We start from the raw sequence: 23,783 nt of genomic DNA on the forward strand, positions 1-23,783 counted from the left end.
GACAGTAAGGAGATCAAACCAGTCAATCCTAAAGGAAGTCAACCCTGAATATTCTTTGCTGAAAGTAAAGCTCCAATAGTTTGGCCTCCTGATGTGAAGAGCCTACTCATCAGAAAAGACCCTAATGCTGGGAAAGACTGAGGGCAAGAGGAGAAGGGTGTGACAGAGGCTGAGATGGTAGGATGGAATCACTGACTCAATGGACATGAGTTTCACCAAACTCAGGAAGACAATGAAGGACAGGGGAGCCTGGTGTGCTGCATGCAGTTCATGGAGTTGCAAAGAGTCAGACACGACTTAGCAACTGAACAACAATATTTAAATGATGAAACATAAAAGTTTATTCTTCTATTCTATTTTTGTATACACTTGAAATTTTCAATAAAAAAAAAGTTTTTTTGAAAAAGGAGATTGACAGAGAGTGTTAGGGAAGATGAAGAGCAGCCAAAGTTTCCACACAGACACAGAGAACAGACTGGTGGTTGCCAAGGGGGACGGGGCTGGGGGAGGTAAGGATTGGGAGTTTGGGATTGGCAGATGCAAACTAGTATGTATGGAACAGATAAACAACAAAGTCCTACTGTATAGCCCAGAGAACTAAATTCAATATCCTGTGATAAACCATAATGGAAAAGAATATATACTCAAAACTTTGCTGTACTGCAGAAATTAATAGAACATTGTAAATCAACTATGCTTCAATACTTTTTTTTTTTTTAAGAGAAATACCCAAGGAACAAATGTTTTCACAACATTTCTAATTTGTTTAAGGTGCAGAATTTTAAAGGGTTTGGAAAAAATAAGACTCAGAATCTTGATATCTGCCTAGAATTAGGTTAAGAAATCTGAGTTTCCCTCCCAACTCCTGTTTTTGACTAGTATCCCAGAAAGCAACAATTCTTAAATCTGACCAAAAGGATAGTATAGCAGCGCCATCTACTGAGCCCTCGATATTTTTACACAGCAACTTGGAAAATGTCCTATAGTATACAAAAAGTAGGCTGAAGTCAAGCACAGTGTAAACAAAATGCCTTAGAAGAACTTGTACAATTATTCTATTTTTTCTTTAGTTAAAAATATGAAGATGGATCATGTAACAACAATACATATAAAGGATGTATATCAGACGGTGAGGCTTTGTCTTGTTTTGATTTGTCTAATTACCACACTGTCCTATTAACTACCATACTGTCATAACACTTCTCACAAAAAAAGACAGACTTAAACATATTTGGGGCTTCCCAAGTAAGCGTCAGTGGTAAAGAACCCACCTGTCAACTCAGAAGACATAAGAGACATGGGTTCGATCCCTGGATTAGGAAGATTCCTTGGAGGAGGGCATGGCAACCCATTCCAGTATTCTTGCCTCCAGAATCCCATGTTTTGAGGAGCCTGGCTTCAGTCCATAATGTCGCAAAGAGTTGGACACGACTGAAGGGACTTAGTACACACTCAAGCAAAGATATTTTACTTCAGAATTGTGGGGCAAAATGACGTCCTCCAGATTTCTAAGGTGGTGTGGAGCCCACGTGAGCCGTTTGCCAAGGGCTCCTGACTGTGAGCTCAACTCAACAAGATGCCGGCCGAGCGCGCCCGCTCCCGGAAGTGGAAGGGACAGACTCCCAGAAGCGGAAGCAGCTACAGGAGCTCGGGCTCCAGGAGACGCCTTGGGCCTCCTTTAACACTTCACCTCTCTATGCATTCATTTTTCAGTCTGTGAAAAGGATGGTAAGTCATCACTAACAGGTTTTTTATGGAGATTTGAGAGCAGCAGCATCACTTCTTCAAGCCCTCCGGGAGGAAGGACAAGGAATTCCCTGAAGCCTCTCCTCTTCTGTGCCTGAGCCAAATTGGGGAATATCCTCGCCTCTGCCCAGGGGACCAAGAGAGGATGCTGATGCTGTGATTCTTTCACTAGTAAGTGTGAGGGAAAGAGTCGTGTTCGAAATCAGAAAAGAAAATAGGAGTCATTTGGTGAGGAACATTTAAGTTCTTCCTTGCAAGACTGTCTTAATCCTTTTATTTACTGAGCTGGTCTACAAGAGTGTCAAAAGGCCAAAACCCCAAGCTGTCCCAGGATTGAAGGGGAATCTGGCCTGGCCTGGCCGTGTGTCTCATTGCAAAACTGTATTTTCCATAGTGGGGCCAGAAAATGATTCTAAGTAGAAGGGAAACCACAGCAATGAATGTTCAGAGAATTGAGTTCACACTCAGTTTTATGTCAGGGGGTTACATCTGGACAAGGAGAAAGGGGCAGAAAGAAGGCATGGACCTCAGGGTTCTCATAATTTCCAAAGGAAGGTGTCAGCAGTGTGTCTTAGAGACTGAGGTTCCCTGGAATCCTTGAAAGTGTGGCCTGAAAGCCTTCCAGGTGATCCTCATATGGAGCCATAGGTGAGGCCTATTTATTTATTCTACTTTTAATTATTTGGTTGTTTCAAGCTTGGGGTTATTACAAATAATCTGCTATGAATATTCTTATAGATGTCTTATGTTGCTTTTATGTACATAGGTTGGGCCTGTCCTTTGGAGTGAAATTGCTGAGTCACAGATAGAGTGACCATGTACTTTAAATCATCTAAACTGAGACACTTTTGAGAGTAAAGGGTAGTATTAAAAATAATTAAAATGTAGAGCCTTCCCTGATAGTCCAGGGGTTAAGATTTCACGCTCCCAACACAAAGGGCAGGGGTTCTGTCCCTGGTTGGGGAACTCAGATCGTGCATGCTGCATAGCTTGGCATTAAAAAAAAATCCCTACTGGGCCAGTGGTTAGGACACCATGGTTCCACTACCAGGAGCCTCTGTTCAATCCTTGATTGAGGAACTGAGATCCTGCAAGCTTCAAGGTGTGGCCAGAATATAGAATAAAAAATAAAATTTATTTACTAGCCAACAAATTCGTTCAATAAATTGGTAGACCTTTATACAAAGATGATTCAAAACTGATTTTCAAAAATAAAATCTCTTCTAAAATATTAAAATAACATATACCTCAGGTGGCACTAGTGGTAGAGAACCTGCCTGCAAATGCAGAAGACATAAGTGATGCAGGTTCGATCCCTGGGTCAGGAAGATCCCCTGGAGGAGGGCACAGCAACCTATTCCCATATTCTTGCCTAGAGAATCCATGAACAGAAAAGCCTGGTGGGCTATAGTCTATGGGGGTCACAAAGAGTCAAACATGACTGAAGAGACTTAGCACAAATGCACACGTACCCATGTACCTTAAAGTAAAATTCTAAAAAACATTGATATTCATAATCTGAATTTTTTTAAAAAAACAGGGTAACTTCTTGGTACATAGTCACATACATAAATTAGAGTTTTAGCCAGATCTAGTATTCTTTTTTTCTGAAGAACATATATTTTAATACAGTCTTACAAATATGTTTTGCAAAATTTCATCAATATTGCATTTTATGCCTAATAAACTTGGTGGTTGACACTTTCAGTAGACTCTTCTCCATAGAATATATATTTTAATACAAATGCTCTTTCTATGAGAGAAAGCTCATAGGTACTATGTAAGCTCAGAGCAAAGTGCTTAATGAAAGATCATCTCAATTCTAGTTTCTGTCACCTTATAATGTGTAAATATAAAGCCTAATATTTTCCATAAATACTGTCTTTTTTCTCTATTTAAAATACTTTTCGTCCAGGGCGGGAATAGTGATGAAGACGTAGAGAATGAACATGTGGACTCAGAGGGGTAAGGGGAGGATAGGACAAATTGGGACAAAACAACATATACACACTACTGTATTTAAAATAGATAGCTAGTGGGGAGCTGCTACATAGCGCAGGCTGCTCAGCTTGGTGCTCTGTGATGACGTGGAGGGATGGGATGTGGGGGTGGGCAGGAGACTCAAGTGGGAGGGAATATATGCACATATCTGGTTCACTTCATTGTACAGCAGAGACTAACACAACATTGTAAAGCAATTATATTCCAATTAAAAAAAAAAACTTTCCTTCAGCAAATACTTTATAAGCAAAACTTAAGAAATACATTGTCTGTCTAAATTTCTTTCAGATGTTTTGCCACATACATTTATAGCAAAATTATAGGCCTTCTCAATTAAATTTACTTATGGTTAGAATATAAATATGTCCAATTAAAAGTAAGAACTCTATCAAACATGTCAATATAGTTCAAAATACAGTTTCAAAATAAAATCTGGTTCAGTATTTGAGACTTTTTCATTTATTTGCACCCCCTCCCGCTGCCAATTGCTTTTCTAGGGATAAATTTCAATGCCGTTCTCATTACAAACTCAGTTTTCAATAATTCAAAGTGGTAAAACCTTCAAAAGCTGCAGGGTCTTTTAACATTTTGATTAATATTTTCAATATATTGTGAACAAAATTCAACCAAAATATAAAGGACCCTTTTCTAATACCATTGCATGACATTAGGTATATTAACAAAGTAATATTAAAATGCTCATATATTTCTAAAACAATAATGAGTAGCAAATAGAGGATATATATGTATATATACACATACATATATGTGGGTTTCCCAGGTAGCTCAGTGGTAAAGAGCCCATCTACCAATGCAGGAGACTTGGGTTTGATCCCTGGGTTGGGAAGATCTCCTGGAGAAGGAACTGGCAACCAACTCCAGTATTCTTGCCTCGAAAATCCCATGGACAGAGGAGTCTGATGGGCTTTGGTCCATGAGGTAGCAAAGAGTCAGATATGATTGAGTGAGCACTTTGTAGAAATATAAGACTCTTGTCCATTTTTTAACTGAGTTTTTTTTTTTTTTTGGTCTCATTGTTGTAGGAGTTCTTTATATATTTTTCATATTAATACCTTATCAGATAAATGATTTGCAAATATTTTCTCCTTCTCTGTGGGTTGTCTTTTCACTCTTTTGATAGTGTCTTTGGATAAACAAAAGGACATTTTTTGACACATTAGCAAAGTGTATGTGCACTACAACCAATTCCAAATACATTGCTACTCCATGCTGCTGCTAAGTCACTTCAGTCGTGTCCGACTCTGTGCGACCCCATGAACTGCAGTCTACCAGGCTCCTCCGTCCATGGGATTTTCCAGGCAAGAGTACTAGAGTGGGTTGCCATTGCCTTCTTCATTCTACTCCATAGGTTTCTTTATTTAATAATATTGTTTTTATCTCAGTGTAATATTCTACCAAAATTCAGATTTGTACTATCACCACAGAATATTATCTTTAGTGTTGTTTAAGTGAATCCATAGTAGCATTCATCACCATGTCATACATTTTTCTCTTTAATGGAATGGATTTTATAACTTTTACACCGACTCAATCAAGTAGAGGTGAAAATTCAGCTATTCAGCTCTTGTGATTTTCTATTTAACATCAGTGCATTGCTATAAAACTGTTATCATTTAATAACTGAAAAGTTCCTGTTCTGCTTATAGAGTGAGCCTATCACTTCATTTTGTGTCTGCACAAGATAACTTGAAATTTTAAAATGAGCAAAATTAATTTGCAATTCATCATTTCATCTTAATGAAAAGTCATGCTTTATGAAATGACATGTAAATCCTCCTTTTGTGGCTGCTTACAGACTTCCTCAGATAACGACTGCCTTAATGTATGTGCAGACATTTCTTAGGTCTGTTTGTGCCTTTTGGTTCTCACATGGTCAGTCATGTCACTTTGCCCCAGGATGGACAGTTGATATCAACAATTATTTTGTGAAAATAATATATCATCCTTTTCCTTGAGAAACTGCAGCAGTACTTTTCTTATTACACATACACGACCATCATTTGATCCCACTACTCCCAAGAAAATTTACTGTGAAATAAAGCATTGCCAAATAATGGCATAAGTAAATAGACAATTGTATATTTATATCAAGCAATACATAGTAAAACCACTGTAGTAAGAGTATTTAGACTACCCTTGATTCACTCTATTTTCTCAGCCTCTATTTTCTACATATATTTCAAATACATCTAACGTAATTTCTGAACTTTCCCACTGACTATACCAGCTGGCAGCTTTCTGATTCTATGCTTCTTTCAGGCCAGTGCGTAACGGTTTTGGCACAACAGGCTGATATTACACCAAATGGCCAGCAGGGGCAGCAGTGTCAAGAGCGTTCACTACAAGTTAAAACTGGAAATATTATAGCTATCCCTGGGACTTAAGTGTTCCAGAAGTGTGTTATCTCTGGTTGCCTTAAAGATTCAACAGTATGTTACAGTAGAAACTATCTTTAGTCATGTGTGTCCCAGGCTACAAGGCAAAAGCTGGATGAATAAAATAGAAGTCCATGAAACTCTCCCTGACTTATTTGAGTACAACAATCAGTAGCAACATTTTGTTTAAATGAAAAAGTCAAGGACAAATGCTAAACTAAAAGCATTCTGAAAAAATATACATGAGTCAAAACTGTTCACAGAAAACCAGGACAAGGCTCCCTGACCATAGGGAATGGCCACCTTCCACTGGCGATTCCCCAAAGTGATCGTTGGAATTTACATCCCCACCAACAGCATAAGAGAGATGCAATGACTCCACTTCCTCACCAACATTTGGCACCATTTGTCTTTTAAGTTTTAACCATTTTGGTATTTATACAATGGTACTACATTGTGGTTTTGATTTTACTTCCCCTGTTTAATGAAGAGATGAGCACGTGTTTATTGGATATAACCTTTTTTGAGGTGACTGTCCAAACCAACTTGTCTATTGGGTTGTGTATGTATGTGTATTTTTCTTACTGATTTGTAGCAGTTCAAAGAATCTGCCTGCAATGTGGGAGACCCAGGTTCAATCCCTAGGTCAGAAAGGGTCCCTGGAGAAGGAAATGGCAACCCACTCCAGTATTCTTGTCTGGAGAATTTCAAGGACAGAGAAGCCTGGCGGCTGACAGTCCATAGGATCACAAAGAGTCAGACATGACCGAGTGACTTTCACTTCATTTGACTTCACTAGCAGTTCTTAATATATTTGATAAATAGCACTCGTTCACTTTCGCTTTTCACTTTCATGCACTGGAGAAGGAAATGGCAACCCACTCCAGTGTTCTTGCCTGGAGAATCCCAGGGACGGCGGGGCCTGGTGGGCTGCCATCTATGGGGTCACACAGAGTCGGACATGACTGAAGCGAATTAGCAGCGGCAGCTATACGTGTTGTAAATATACTACCCTCAGGTTTGCTTTTTGGCCTTCAAATGATTGGTTTGGGAGAATGAAAATTCTTAATTTTTGCTGTTTGCCATATCCTTTTTGATAAATCTTTCTTTTTCCAAAGGTCATGAAGATATTATCCTATGTTGTTGTCTCAAAGCTTTTTTTTAAAACCTGTCGTATTTAGATATACAATCCTGATGGAATTGATTTTGAGATAGTAAAAAACAGGGATGATGGTTTTTTTCGTGTTGATATAGACTTGATTGAACTTTTTTTTTTTTTCCCCCTTAAGAGTGTCCTTTTCCTATTGAGTTTCAGTGGAGATCCTTCAGAAATCAGGTAATCACTGTGTTTAGGTCTGATTATTGAATCTCTCCGAGAAGGCAATGGCAACCCACTCCAGTAATTTTGCCTGGAGAATCCCATGGACGGAGGAGCCTAGTGGGCTGCTGTCTATGGGGTCACACAGAGTTGGACATGACTGAAACGACATAGCAGCAGCAGCATAGAATCTCTATTCTCTTCCACTAATCTTTGACTAGTACCCTCTGCCAGTACCATCCCCCATCTTGATATTATGATAACCCTACAGTAAGTTGGTTTCTAGTGGTATGAGTATTCATTTATGTACTTATTTTTAAAGTCTGGCTTTAAAAATGCAAAGATCCTAGGTTCTTTGCATTTCCATATAAATTTTAGAATCAGCTTTTCAGTTCTCACCAAAACTAAATTCTGCTCAGACTTTTACTGGGCTGCGGCATGTCTATGGACCAAGATGGTGGGGGAACTAATAGCATACTGAATCTTCGAGCCATGAATATGGCATATTCTTCTATTTCTTTAAATCTTTTTTCATTTCTTTTGGCAGTACTTTGTATTTTTCAGTGCAGACATCTTGCACTCTTTTAGATTTATTCCTATATATTTTACAACTTTGTGTTAGTGTAAACCCTATTTTAATATCATTTCTAACTGCTTATTGCTATCATATAGAAATGCAACTGTTTATATTCTGAACTTGTATCCAACAACCTTGTTAAATTCATCTAAGTCCAACGAGTTGCCTATACATTCTTGTAGATTTTTCTGATACATGAAACCATGTAATATGTGAGTAATGGCAGCTTACTTCTTCCTTTATAACCTTTATACCATTTTTTTAATATACTTCATATATTCCTAGTTGCATTGGCCATGACCTTCAGGATTTATATCCTTCTTTTTATAATTAGATTTCAATTTGCTAGAGTTTTGTTTTGGATTTTTTTTCTTCTGTGCTCATGAAAGGGATTGGTCTGTAATTGCCTTGCTTCTAAAATCCTTGTCATATTTAGTATCAAGTTTATACTAGCCTTGTGTTTAAAAAAAAAAAAAAATTGGAAAACATTTCCGCTTTTTCTGTTCTCTGGTAGGGTTTGTGTAAGATTAGCATTATCTGTTCCTTAAATGTTTAGAAGTCACTAGTAAAACTGGCAGGGGTTTTTCTTCGTTGAAAGGTTTTAAATGATAGATTCCATAGATTCAAATCACTTAACATATATAATACTATTAAGTTTTTCTATTGCTTATTCCATTAGTTTGGGTAAGTTCTGTATTTCAAGGCATTTGTCCATGTCATCTTATTTGTTGAATTTATTGGCAGAACGTTGTTCATAATGTTCTCTTGAAAGAAAGTGGAAGTCACACTAATATGAGAAATAAAAAGAAAACCTAACTATAGCTCTTAAAAATGATAAAAAAAACAATGTTCTCCTAGCATCTTTTTTATCATTTATAAGATCTATAGTTAGGTTTCCATTTTATTTCTCATATTAGTGTGCCTTCTCTTTCTTTCTCTCTCCCATTTTTTTTTTTGCTTGATCTGCTTACTAGAGATTAATACATTTTATTAGTCTTGTTCTTTATTTCAGTGCAGTTCTGCTGATAGCAAGTTCTCTACAAAAATATCTTTATTTCATAACAATTTTAGAAGGAAATTTTTAATTACATATAGTGTTCAAAGTTTTCAGTTATTTTCTTTCATCACCAAGAAGATGTTGCTCATTGAATTATGGCTTCCATTGTTTCTGTTTTGGGGTCAGCTGTCAGTCTTATTGTTCCTTCTTTGAGGTTATGTTTTATCACCCTCCAGCTGCTTTTTGGTATTTCCCTTTGGCTTTGTTTTTTTCAGCAGTTTTACTATGCTGTTCCTACATATGGTTTCCTTTATATTTACCCTGAGTGGCGATCACAATGCCTCTTGAGCCTGATGTCTTTAGTGGAAACTAAAATTTGTTTTGCTTTCTTTTAAATTCTTCTGGTTTCAAAGGTAATAATCAAATATTTCCCTGATATATAAATTCAAGAAGTAATTAAAAATGCATACAATAATCACACATATGAGATCAAAATATTGACTTTATTCCTAATAAGTTTAGAATGGAGGAAAAAGAGAACTAAGATGATAATCAGCTCTCTAATAATCCACCTGAAGACTAGACTTCAGAACAACTTTCCCAAGGGAGAATTTTCATCTGCAGAACAGGCATCTTTTCTCTGAATTGCAGCCTAACACTTATTTAACCACAATAGTAAGAAAGAGGGAAATGATCCCATAATCTAGAAGGTAGAGCATGTATGCTTACCTCATGGAAAACTGAGGCAGAAATCTATAAACATTCTCTGTGGACAAATAAGCCAAAAAAAAAAACAGGAGGAGCCAATTTTACATACTCAGTTCTTTATTTTAGTCTCATTAATCAGATAAACCACTTCCTCTCTCAGGTGAAGGGACAGGAAGGGGTTTCTCCCATATTTTTCCCTCCTGAGGAATCAAGTTAAAATTTCCCCCACTCCATGGTGATAAACTGCCTGAGATTAGCATTTCCCATAAGGTAGATAATACCTACACTAAGAAGCCTTTTTTTCTATCGGGTTCCTGATCCAAAAGTTTAATTAATTTTTTAGTGCATAATTTAGATTGTCTAGAAATTCCTAAAGACTTGATCCATATTCCTTTAGCTTGTGAAAACTTGCAAAAGTAAATACAAGTATATTCAAATTTCAGTGCAGATGAACTCATGGTTAGAGAGATTGTACAAACTGACAAACTTTGATTTAGTCAGAAAAAGGAATCATGGAAAGTAAGAATGGCTGAGCTGAATTATGAAGAATAAAATAAATATTCCAAATCCTAGCATGGACACAGAGGTATAACAGGCTGAACTTGGGCAATTTGTAACTTTTTACTGCTTTACACTACTTACCAATACAGTGAAAGTAGGTCAAATAGTCTAACATTTCTTCTAGCTCTAACAGTTCATGTTCCTGATGTAATAAGCCACAGTATATCTGGAAGCTCTATGAAGCTCTATGGATAGCATTATCCATGGATAATGTTATCGATGGAACTATGTTTCCCCAAAATTTGTGTGTTGAAGTTCTAACCCTCTAGTACCTCAGAATGTGACTGTTTTTGGAGAAAGTATCTAAAAGAGGTAATTAAGTTAAAATGAGGCTGTTACGGTGAGCCCTAATCCAGTCTGATAGGTGTCCTCATAAGAAGTAGAGATCAGAATTTATAGGGAGACACCAGAGGCATGCTCTGGGATGCATAAACAGCAGGAGGATGGCCGTATGCAAGCCAAAAAGAGAGACCTCAGTGGAACCCAACCCCTCTGGCACCTTGATCTTGGACTTCTAACTCTAGAAAATAGAGGAAATAAATTTCTGTTGTTTATCTACCCCACCCAGGGTATTTAGTTATGGCAGCCTCAGCAGACTAATACACAAGGGGGCCCCCAGGCTACCTTGAAACTGGTTTTAGCAGGATGACACAGTGAGAAGGAATGTCTCTAGCTCCAAAAAGCCTCAGAAAGTAAGGTAAGTCTTTCTAGAATGTCTCCTGAGGAGACACAAAAGGAGAAATTACGTTGTACAACACACAGGAAAACTTCCTAAAACTTGTGTTAAGCCACTGCTTTCCCTAAAATTCCACATGTCATAGCAACTGCTTATCATCTCTCCATTCCTCCTCTTCCTCCTTCAAAATAAAAAATGGAAAGCTCCTCCAAGCTCTTCTTCTAAGATATTTTAATCTTACCAAGATTAAATACATTTCCTTATATATCTAAATTGAAACTTCTCTAGACTTCTCCCTGGAGAAGGAAATGGCAACCCACTCCAGTACTCTTGCTTGGAAAATCCCATGGATGGAGCAGCCTGGTGGGCTACAGTCAACGGGGTTGCAGAGAGTGGAACACAACTGAGTGACTTCACTTTCCCTCACTTAGACTTCTCCCAATCCTCTCTACCTGTCTTGCTATTAGCATAAAAAAACTCATTAGTGAATCCATGCAATCCTTAAATCCTTTCTCCTTCAAAGCTGGGATAATATAAAGAAACTCTAACTCATATGTGAATATATTTAATGTGTCTTTTGTTATTTCTAACATATGTTATTTCAACCATACTAGAGTTTATGTTAATGTAGTGATTTTTGGAAAGCACCTAAAGATGGAGGCTGGTTGCCAAGGGAACCAATGATGGATAGAAGGTTGGAACTTAAGCCCCCACTCTCTGATTTCTGAGGAGGGGAGAGGAGCTGGAGGTTGAATCAATCACCTGTGGCCAATGACTTAATTGGTTATGCTTATGTAATGAAACTGGGTTTCCCAGGTGGTGCTAGTGGACAAGAAGCCGCCTACCAATGCTAGAGATGTAAGAGACGCTGGTTCCATCCCTGGGTCAGGAAGATCCCCTGGAGGAAGCAACAGCAACCCACTCCAGTATTCTTGCCTGGAGAGTCCCATGGACAGAGGAGCCTGGCAGGCTACAGTCCATAGGGTTGTAGAGTCTGACACGACTGAAGTGACTTAGCATGCACACATGCGTGTAATGAAGCCTCCCTAAAACTCAGAAGGACACGGTTTGGAGAGCTTCTGGGTGGAGGTGTGGGAACACGAGGAGGCTCTGGAGGAGTGCGAAGCCTGGAGAAGGCAAGGAAGCATCAGACTCTGTCCCACACATCTGCATCTTTTCTATCTGGCGCTCCTGAGTTCTCTCCTTTTATAATAAACTAGTGATCTAGTTTATTATAGGGCTTCCCTGATAGCTCAGTTGGTAAAGAATCCGCCTGCAATACAGGAGACCCCAGTTTGATTCCTGGGTCAGGAAGACCCGCTGGAGAAGGGATAGGCTACCCACTCCAGTATTCTTGGGCTTCCCTTGTGGCTCAGCTGTTAAAGAATCTGCCCACAATGCAGGAGACCTCAGATCAATCCCTGGGTTGGGAAGATCCCCTGGAGAAGGGAAAGGTTACCTACTCCAGTATTGTGGACTGGAGAATTCCACGGAGAGTATAGACCATGGGGTCGAAAAGAGTTGGACACAACTGAGCAGCTTTCACTTTCAATGATATAATATGTAAAGTGCTTCTCTGAGCTCAGTAAGCTGCTCTAGCAAATTTATCAAATGCAAGGAAGGGATCACTGGAACCTCTAATTTATCGCCAGTCAGAAGCACAGGTGATAACCTGATCTGTGACTGATGTCTGATAGGGGTTGGGGGATGGGGCAGTCTTGTAGGACTGAGTCCTTAACCTGTGAGATCTGTCTCTAAGCAGATAGTGTCAGAGTTGAATTACAGAATACTGTGTGGTCAGGTCAGTTACTGTGATTGCTCTCTTGCTCTCTATACATCCCCTGTCTGACCAGTGCCTGCTTCACCTACACCTACTCACACAACTGACCTTCCTGGTACTTGCCCCAGGTCTCACCAGCTGGTGATTATTCTTAATCAAAGGCAAGGTGAAGGGTGTGTTCCTCAACTGGTTTCCCTGGTAACTAATGATCCCACCTGAGGTCAATTTCCCTGTAATTGATAATTCCCCACACTCTCCTACCCATCCCACCCGCCTTCCACCTCTAAACAGTGGGGTGTTGCTCCAGGACCTTGCTTCAGACGTGTAAGATCCCTCCCCACCCGTTAAACCAGTGACATCTCTATTGCTGACTTCGGAATCTCTTCAGTCTTGAAGCACAGCCTTGAGATTCCCAATTGTTGTCTGAGAGTGCACAGTGGTCAGGGAAATCCCCATGTCATAATTGGGTACTGATCCTTTTTTATGTCCCATCTAGGAAAACTCAGTGATGTTTAGAAAGTGAAAATTTCAAGAAGCCAGGTTTGGGGGATGGTGGCATAAATTGCCAAAACAACAATTGTGCATTTATTTGGTTTGCTTTCTTTGTTTTCTAATTTGCTTTCTTTTATTCACAAATTACCATCTGTGTGAGTGAATCAAAACAGTTGTTTTGATTTCATATAGAAAGAACTTAAATATTGAATCATCTAACAACAACAGAAATGTTTCATAAGTTAATTAAGTGAAAAAACTTCAGTATGTTGATTTAAAAGGAAAACCCATGCTTTAATTTAGGGGAAAAAAAAAAACCCAGGAAATTCCCTGTAATAAAAAAAAAAAAAATGTGTTTTAAAGGACACACTGAATTCCCCTGAGGCAATAGAAACATTTTGTGTTGTATAGTTTTCCACAGATGAACTCTACAGTGCCAGGGCAGGCTCTGTTCTTACATGTAAGAAAGATGTAAGATCTTTCTTACATCTTCAGTGCCAGAAAGGAAGGGAATCAGCAATTATCCTAATATTAACAAGTGATTTTGCTTTGGCGAGTCTTCTCCAAAGAAAATAAAGGTGGTTTACATAAGGAAAGCCATCAAAACAAAAGGATCCATTCAGGAGAAATCGGCAAGAATTTGAGCAGCTACTGAAACTACTCTCAGTCAATTCCAGCAGGAAACTTACAGTGTTTTCCATTTTAGAGAAACACATCTTACCTCAATAATTATTTATCAAGACATGTGAAGTGAAGCAACTCTTTTAAGTGTTCTGTTTTATAGAGAATAGCACAAGGGGAATTTCTGGAGAACTTAATGATCCTGTGTGTGCCATGATAAATTCCTTCAATTTTGTCTGTCACTTAACGATGGGGCAGGGGCCCAGGTGGGTATACAAGGAAATCTAAATCTATAGCACCAGTCCTCCAGACTCCTTGAGAATCAGGGCGTTGTCTTATTCATTCACAAGGACTCAGCTTAGTAGGTCATCGAGATGTATTTGTTTAATTAAATTACATTAAGTCAAATGGTATTTTGAAAGCTACAGTTTCATTAGGAAAGAACAGAAACTAATAGTACTCTTGCCTGGAGAATCCCATGGACGGAGGAGCCTGGTAGGCTACAGTCCATGGGGTCTCAAAGAGTCGGACACGACTGAGCGACTTCACTTCCTTCCTTGTACTTTTTCTTTGATCCAACTGAGAAGCTTCTTTTGCCTGTCCCTTTATTCCTTTGCTCTACTTGACAGCAAACATCTTGAGGAAAAGGAACCTGCCTTACTTGTCTTCCTCCTCTCAGTGTAGCATAATAAGAGTTCAATAACTACTTTTTAAATGAATGAATGGTCAATAAATAGTTCTTTAGATTCCCTTTTATTAGAAATTACAACACTATCCCCCTGCAGAGAATCTGGTTAAAGAAATTGTGACTCAGGGACACTGAAAAATAAAATCCAAAAAAGGTGATGGGATGACAATACGCAGACTAAGCTTGCATGTCTTACCTCTGTCCAGTAAAAATTTCAAATCTAAAACAGATATTCTGGGATCAGCAGAAATGCAAAAGACCAATAGAATAATACTAATAAGGAATGAATTATGTGCATCAATATACAGTCCAAACTTTACAAGTTTTAGTATTAGGAGACGACATAAACCAAATCAGAAAAAGCAGTGTAAATGCTAAGTTCAAAACAAATGGTCAAGATAAGCAGTGACAAAAGGGACATATAATTAAGGTGATGATAATCTTGCTCTAGCTGCCACCTTGACCCCAAAAACTTGCATTGTCTTCAAGGATTCCTGAATTTCCATCAACTTGTAAAAGATAATAACAAATTGTTCTTAAAGGTTATTAACAGTTTGGCATTTGTCATGTTAGTCCTCATAATACCCTAAGAGGGAAATATCATTAATCCAGTTTTATAGATGAGCAACTTGAAGTTCAGGTCTGCCTGACTCCAAAACCTATGTTCATCTTTATTTTTTAACTGAGATATAATTATATATAATAATGTGCATTTAGGTGCAAAAAATGTAGTTTAAGGTGCGTTGATATGATACATTTGTATATTGCAATATGATTACCACCTTAGTTCTAGCTAATACCTCTAACATGTAACATAATTATCATTTCTTTTTTATGGTGGGAACAATTAAGATTTGCTTTCTTAGCAACTTTGGAAGTTTATAGTACAGCATTGTTGACTATCATCTCTACCCTGTGCATTAGCTCTCCAGGACTGATTTATCTACCAGTTTTAAGGTTTACCCTTAAAAAACATCTCTCTTCTTCCCCCGAATCCCTACCCCATGGTAGCCACCATTCTGCTTCTATGGTATTGCTGTTATTTAATTGCTAAGTCGTGTCCAACTCTTCTGCAACCCCGTGGACTGTAGCCTGCCAGGCTCCTCTGACCATGGGATTTTCCAGGCAAGAATGCTGGAGTGGGTTGCCATTTCCTTCTCCAGGGGATCTCTGTTTCCATGAGTTTCAGCTTTTGAGGATTTTTTCCTGCTTCTATGAATTCAGGTTTTTTAGATTTCACATGTAAGTGATATACAGTATGTGTCTTTTCCCACCTGACTTGTCTCAGTTAACACAATGCCCTCAAGTTCCATCCATGTTGTCACAAATGGCAGCGCTTACTTCTTTCTCATGGCTACAGAATATCTGTCTGTCTATATAACATCTTCTTTATCCGTTCATCCATTGATGGACATTTGGGTTGTTTTCATATCTTAGCTATTCTGAAAAATGCTGCAGTGAAATGGGGGTGCAGATATCTCTTCAGACTCCTGATTTCATTTCCTTTGGACGAATACCAGGAGTGGGCTTGCTGGATCATATAGTAGTGCTATTTTTAACTTTTTGAGGAAACTTCATGCTGTTTTCCAAAGTTAAACCCATGTTCTCTATCACCATCCTCAATTACTCTGTATCCTTAGTAGTTTATTGACATCTGGAGCACAAATTGATCAATTTTATAAAAGTAACAAGAGTCTCTCACAGACATAGAGAACAGACTTATGGTTGCCAAGGGGGAGGGGGTTGGGGGAGAGATGGATTGGGAGTTTGGAATCAGTGATGCAAACTATTATATATAGAATGAATAAACCACAAGGTCCCAGTGTATAGCACAGGGAACTGCATTCAATATACGGTGCTAAACTATAATGAGAAAAAATATGAAAAAGAATGTGTATTTATGTATATCTGACGCCCTTTGCTGTACAGCAGAAATTAATACTGTAAATCAACTATACTCCATAAAATTTTAAATAATAATAGAGTCTCACTAGTTGCAGATCCAGGGCTTGAATTCAGCTGTTTATATATTTAATTCGGTATGATTTCCATGACACCCCTCTGTCTCTCCATTGCTAGATGCTCTATTGCTTCTTTCCAAACACATTTCCTCATCTTTTTCTAACGTGAGTCATCCAGTCCCTTGTCCTTGTTGCTGAGGTTATAGTAGGTTCTGTTGCAAGCCCGGTCACTGCCTTGTATGGAACAGGGACAATTGCCAGTTCTAAGAACTTGACATCTACTATCTGCTCCTGCTGCACACATCTCCCCCTCCTGCTGTATCACACCCATGCACACACACACTGCATGGCCACCACCCAACTATCCCAACCGCCTAGTAACCACAGACTCTGTTTCCTGTTTCCACCCCCTTGTGCCTGACCCTTTCTAGTCCAACTGCCCTCCTTGTTTATTTCCTCAATTCCTAGGTCAGCCTTTAAGAAGTCCATAGTGCTCGTCACCAAGCAAACATCAGAATTTTTAAAAAATGGATCCACAGAATCAGACTTCAGTTTCTGGAAAGATGATATAGACAAGATAGCCTGAAACTTTCAATGTAAAAATGCTAGGTCAAATATAAAAATCACCCTTTTGTGTGCACAAATCAAATCAGAAGATAATGAGGTGAATTTCTAAGACCAGGAACAAAGAAGAAATACAAATCCATTTAGGGCAGGTGGACACTGAGGCCACCTGTTACCTTTGGGCCTGACTGCAGCCACGAAATTAAAAGACACTTGCTCCTTGGAAGGAAAGCTATGACAAACCCAGACAGTGTATTAAAAAGAGACATCAGTTTGCCAGCAAATGTCCCTATAGTCAAATCTGTGGGTTTTCCAGTAGTCGAGTATGGATGTGAGAGATGGACCATAAAGAAGGCTGAGTGCCGCAGAATTGATGATTTTGAATTCTGGTGTTGGAGAAGACTCTTGAAAGTGCCCTGGACTGCAAGGAGATCAAACCAGTCAATCCTAAAGGAAATCAACCTTGAATATTCATTTGAAGGACTGATGCTGAAGCTGAATCTCTGTACTTTGGCCACCTGATGCAAAGAGCCAACTCATTAGAAAGCTGGGAAAGGTTGAAGGCAGGAGGAGAAGAGAGCCCTAGAGGATGAGATGATTAGACAGTGTCACTGACTCAATGGACATGAATTTGAGTGAACTCTGGGAAATAGTGGAGGACAGAGGAGCCTGGCATGCTGCAGTCCATGGCGTCTCAAAGAGTCGGACATGATTGAATGACTGAACAACAGCAATAGAGCAGGGAAGGTGAATGACAAAGCTGGGAGCTCTTGCAAAATAGGAAGTCAGGTCACAACCTTCCCCATCCCTGCTCATTGGTTGTGCAGTGCTAAAGTCTCAGGGAAGGTGTCAGTGAGAAAAGGCATTGCCCTGGCAGGAGGATTGTGAAGGACATAAAGGGGTGGATGGCTCCCTGTCATTGTGGCCACAGAAAACCTTGCACAAAGGTGGGACATAACTTCACCGCCTTTGCAGCCTAGAAAACCATAAGCCAGGAACTTTCTTCTAGAAATGCACCAGCAGAAACAAGTGTAATTTCTCTCAGCAGGGTGGAACCTTCAGCCCATTTTGACACCTAAGAGACCACAATCTGAGATTTTATTTTAAAAGCAGGTCAACTCATTGAAATAGTCTTGCTGTGTGGCCTGAACCATGACAGACCTCATTTGGCTATGGTTGAACATCTTAGGTCTCCTAGAAAAACACAGCCCCTATAGGCAACTGGACACCAAGTTGGAATAGATGTTCTTAATCCTTACAGTCTAGAAGAATCACCAATAGCAATCATCATTTTGCATTCAAGTTTTTTTTTCTTTTTTTAAATTTTATTTTATTTTTAAACTTTACAATATTGTATTAGTTTTGCCAAATATTTTGATATCTATCTGGGGATCCACAATTCTTTTACATCCACACACAGATCCAGATCTATTTATAATCAGTATTCTGAAAATGAAGTTACATCATTAATGTCTTATTTTAAATGTTTTTACCTATAAGAAAGAAAGGAGCCAAGGAAAACAGGTGGCATGATTTATGCCTATTTCCTTTGTTTTTATCGGAAACCTGAACTCAGAAAATGTATTGTTTTTGTACGTGGTTATGATTTTGTTATACTAGTGATTTTATACTTTGCTTTTCACCCCACCCCCTTTTTCACTCTTAAGGAATAGAAGCATCCTCTGTAACATGTTTTGAGCAGATGAAGGAGAATGGTACTCAACAGCATCTGTCTCTGCGAAAGGCCTTGACAGAGAAGTGTGGGAGGGGCTTTGGGGGCCCCATGTGAGTCAGTGGCAATGATGTGCTTGGGTACAGCCTGGGTGTCATCGCTAGAGGACTTTAGCTTACAGGACTGGAACGAGAGGAAGAGGAACCTAGTCCACTATCTTGCTCCATAAACACGTGACAGGTGGGGGCCCCCAGACACACGTCAGAACCAAAGGACAAAATGCCCAAATAGCAGTCAGTGCATACAAACGGTTCCCAGTGGTAGACACACATCAGCAACAATTGGCAAAATGCCCAAAGAGCACTTGGTGCTCAGAAGAGCAGGCAGCCTGGGTGCATACTGGTGGACTTACCTGGTCTTGGAACTCGTCAGCTGGTCCAGATGCATGTTTCCGTTCCACGAAGGAGAAGTGTACATTGACAGTCACTGCCAAGCAGTGGAGAAACAGGGAGGATCCCCAAAAGAGATGGTTTTGGCAGCTGCCAGGAACATCCCCCCAAGCCCCTCTCTCAGGCCAGGTAACCTCAAGCAGCAGCTCCTCACAGCCATCCTGGGGTGTCGTCCTGGCGGCTCTGCTCAGTGAAAACCCCCCAGGAGCCAGATATCGCAAGAGCCCAGCAGCCCCACGCTGGGAGCCAAAAACTAAGCAATGGTGGGTCCAAGGACTTCCCTGGTGGTCCAGTGGCTAAGACTCCCAATGCAGGGGGTTTGATCCCTGGTCAAGGAACTAGATCCCACTTGCTGCAACTAAAGATCCTTCGTGCCTCACCAAAGATCCCACATGTGGCAATGAAGAGGCCGCGTGCTGCAACTAAGACCTGGTACAGTAAAAAAAAAAAAAAAAAAAACCCCAACAACGTAGAAGTTCTGAAGTATAAACATCATTTTAAAACAAAGTGGGTCCAGCTGCTTGCCACTCACAAGCCAATAAAGAGGCAGTCATGTCTGACTCTTAGCAACCCCGAGGACTATACAGTCCATGGAGTTCTCCAGGCCAGGATACTGGAGTGGGTTGCCTTTCCCTTCTCCAGGGGATCTTCCCAACCCAGGGATTGAATCCAGGTCTCCCATTGCAGGTGGATTCTTTACCAGCTGAGCCACAAGGGAAGCCCAATAAAGAGGCAAGTTTGGTGAAAAGTTGCTTTCTTTCAGAGGCCAGCAACCTGGGGGGCAAGCAGCTTCTGTCCATAGGCCAACTTCCACTGCCCCCGACAAATGGCAATTAGTGGGCAAGAGCTTTGATAGACGGGTGGGGGTGAGGGGCAAGCTACATGCATAACAGCACAGTCAGCTCTGACAGTCATCTTGAAATTGGTCATCGGTGGCCTGACCAGCATCATCTTGATTGTCTTCAGTACAGTTAATGTTCAGTTCCAGGGTTGGTTTGTTCCCATTTCCTTGAGGCCAGTTCTCAGAACTGTGTCAGCTTATGTGATGGAATAGGAAATGGCAACCCACTCCAATATTCTTGCCTGAAAAATTCCAAGGACGGAGGAGACTTGTGGGCTATGATCTAAAAAGGCGGACACAACTGAGTGATTGAGCATGCAGATGTCATGGCTACAGTCTGCTCATCATGTGGTTAACTTCTTCCAGCTGGTGGGGCTTTCAGTATCTGTAAAACAGCTCAAAAGATATGGCTCAGAATATTGCCTGTAGCCCTTGCTGCTGCTAAGTCACTTCAGTCGTGTCCGACTCTGTGCGACCCCATAGACGGCAGCCCACCAGGCTCCCCCGTCCCTGGGATTCTCCAGGCAAGAACACTGGAGTGGGATGCCATTTCCTTCTCCAATGCATGAAAGTGAACATGAAAGTGAAGTTGCTCAGTCGTGTCCGACTCTTCGCGACCCCATGGACTGCAGCCCACCAGGCTCCTCCATCCATGGGATTTTCCAGGCAAGAGTACTGGAGTGGGGTGCCATTGCCTTCTCCGGTAGCCTTTGAGGAGGAACTAAAGGTCCTTGACTTTGCTTACTTGACTCAATTATTATTGTTTTGTCCTGTTTGACTGCTCTTATTTGCTTATGCATTTTCTCCCTTCTCTGATTAAACTTTTTGTCTGGCTAAAGTTTCTCTGCAGACAAAAGACAGACAAAGGCCACAGGGTAGGGGCCCCAGGGTGCTACTGCATTTCATTTGGGTTGTATACAGGATAATTGTATAGATTTGGGTGGAAGCATGACCTTGTCATTGTCTTTATGGTTTAAGGGGATGGTTATGGATGTTAGGTAGACAAAGAATGCAACCCACTCCAGTATTCTTGCCTGGAGAGTCCCATGGACGGAGGAACCTGGTGGGCTACAGTCCACGGGGTCGTAAAGAGTCGGATACGACTGAGCAACTTAACTTTCTCACCAACTATGGGTGTTCAGTAGACAAAGAATAGACTGTGATTATCAGTTTTATGTGTTGGCTTGGTTAGGCTACAATCCCAGTTATTCAAACATGAAACTAGGTGTTGCTGTGAAGGTATTTGAGGTTGTGACCAAGATCCATAATCACTTGACTTTAAGGGAGGTTATCCTTGATTATTTGAGTGGGCCTGATTTACTGAGTTGAAAGGCTACAAGAACAGAACTGAAGCTTCTTTAAAGAAGAAGAAAGTTTGCCTGTGGAGAGAGCTTCAGCATATGCTGGAGGGTCCCACCCTGTTCTTCTGGATCTCCTGCCCTGTGGATTTCAGCTCTCCTCCAGAAGCTGATTCAGATGGAGGTTAGAATGCAGAAATTGCATTGGGGCTGTAACTGTACATAACACCTATTAGGAAGGAAACGGGAGCAAGATTGGACAGAATGTATGAGTCTACTGGACTCAGGCTATAACCCTCAGCCTCTCAGGAAATTTGGAGGCTGAAGAGAATTTGGACAGCAGAATACTTTGAGCTGCTAGCTGACATGTATATACAGAATAAAATAAATCAGGTACAGAGGCCAACACAATATTGTAAAGCAATTATTCTCCAATAAAAATCATAATTGAAAAAAAAGCTATGCATTGAAGTTCCTGTAAAAAAATAAATCACGTAAAAGAAGAAATTAAATAGGAAGCAGTATGTTTAGAATGACTTAGTAAGTTTCTAAGTAAATTTCTAAGTAAATTTCTAAGTAAACTAAGTGAACTTCTGCACACATACTCTTTTGTTGTCTTTTTAGAACATAATTCTTAACAATATTAGCCCAAGGTAGAGGGCAGGATTGCTTCTTGAGGGACAAAAAGATCATACTTTTTAAATGTATAAATCAGATGTACATAAAGTGCATAAACAGATATGTCTGTGGCATTAAAATTTCATGGCAGGAGTAATCTGGAAAAGATGTCTTAACAAGGCTTCTTGTGTGCCTAGTCGCTTCAGTCGTGTCCTACTCTTTGCGACACTGTGGACTGTAGCCTGCCAGGCTCCTTTGTCCATGGAATTCTTTAGGCAAGAATAATGGAGTGGGTTTCCATTTCCTTCTGCAGGGAATCTTCCTGACCCAGGGATTGAACTTGGGTCTCTTACATCTCCTGCATTGGCAGGCAGGTCCTTTACTACTCTCCTGGGAAGACACCTGGGAAGGCCTAACAAGGCTCCTTGCTGCTGCTGCTGCTAAGTCGCTTCAGTCGTGTCCAACTCTGTGCGACCCCAGAGACAGCAGCCCACCAGGCTCTCCCGTCCCTGGGATTCTCCAGGCAAGAACACTGGAGTGGGATGCCATTTCCTTCTCCAATGCATGAAAGTGAAAAGTGAAAGGGAAGTCACTCAGTCGTGTCTGACTCTTCATGACCACATGGACTGCAGCCTACCAGGCTCCTCCGTCCATGGGATTTTCCAGGCAAGAGTACTGGAGTGGCGTGCCATTGCCTTCTCCGGTTAGGGACAGGCATCAGGCTGGAAAATCATAGCTCCTCTCTAAAAAGCAGCTTCCAAAAAATAAAGTAGAAGAATCTTTGTACTGGTTTCCTGGTCTACTGTTACTTTGGTTTATTTTGTTTACATTTTTAGCTTTGGACTTGCCAGGATGAGAATATTGTGTTATACATCACCTGTTGACACAAAACTTGGAAAATTATTTCTGGCTGAAGTCCTTAATCCTGCTCCCAGAGCACTCACTTGCTTATTTTTGCTTCTGTTTCACAGTGAAACCACCAAGGGGCAGGATATCCAATATATGAGCCATCAGAGTCTTTATGAAATCATAATGAGTCTTCCTGTTATCCAGAAAGGCACGGAAAGTCACTCCAAGTTACATCATTCTGTTGTGGAAACTCATGCTGGATTGTTTGCTTTTTTGTTTTAGATTTCAAAGCGCCTTTCCCATCTGTTTCCTACTCCTCTCACATGGAGCCGGTCTGAGGGAAGAGAAGTGAGCCTACTCGCTCTGGGCCAGAGGTCTGATTGCCTGAAGTGGTATAGAAGAGCTGGTGACAAGCTCCTGTGTTGGTGATGGTCAGAGCTGGTGTCAGAAGCATCGCTTGGTAGAGAAATATCTCTGCTTCCAGGCAGCCAGCTGGGAGTGAGAAGTGTTACATCAACATTCATTGACTTCTGAATCTCATCTCCTACCCTCTCAAAATCTCTCCTCAGGTTAGCTCATCTAATTAAAGAATGAATGTAGGAATCAAAGGTGACTCATAAGTTTTCTTCATAAGTTTTTAAACTGTGGCCACACATACATAAAATTTACCATCTTAACCGTTTTTCAGTGTGCAGATCACCTACATGAAATCCATTCGCGTTGTTGTGGTCCTGTCATCACCATCCATCCTTGGAACTCTTTTCATCTTGCAAAACTGCAAGTGTTTACGCATTAAACACTAACTCCCCTCCCTACAACTCACTGGTTTTTTGTTTGTTTTTGTTTTTAAATTTTTTATTGGAGTATTTACCATGTTGTGTTAGTTTCAAGTGTACAGCAAAGTGAGTCAGTTATACATACACATGTATCCACTTTTTAAGCCTCTTTCCCCATATAGGTCATTACAGAG

The 23,783-nt window shown here is 40.3% G+C and overlaps 1 long non-coding RNA gene across 2 annotated transcripts; it reads left to right on the forward strand.

Annotated features, from left to right (window-relative positions):
- Positions 1-711: 711 nt before the first annotated feature.
- Positions 712-23,421, forward strand: LOC147361002 (uncharacterized). 2 transcript variants are annotated; one of them, XR_015139605.1, is made up of 2 exons: positions 712-1,917; positions 23,096-23,421. It is a non-coding gene; the product is annotated as an uncharacterized LOC147361002 (long non-coding RNA). The 2 variants fall into 2 exon arrangements; XR_015139604.1 differs by having other exon boundaries at positions 712-1,728.
- The last annotated feature ends 362 nt before the right edge of the window (positions 23,422-23,783 follow it).

This window comes from Bos grunniens, chromosome 13 (genome assembly GCF_055505025.1).
Source record: "Bos grunniens cultivar Pamir isolate PY7600 chromosome 13, Bosgru_T2T1.0, whole genome shotgun sequence".
Classification (NCBI taxonomy): Eukaryota; Metazoa; Chordata; class Mammalia; order Artiodactyla; family Bovidae; genus Bos; species Bos grunniens.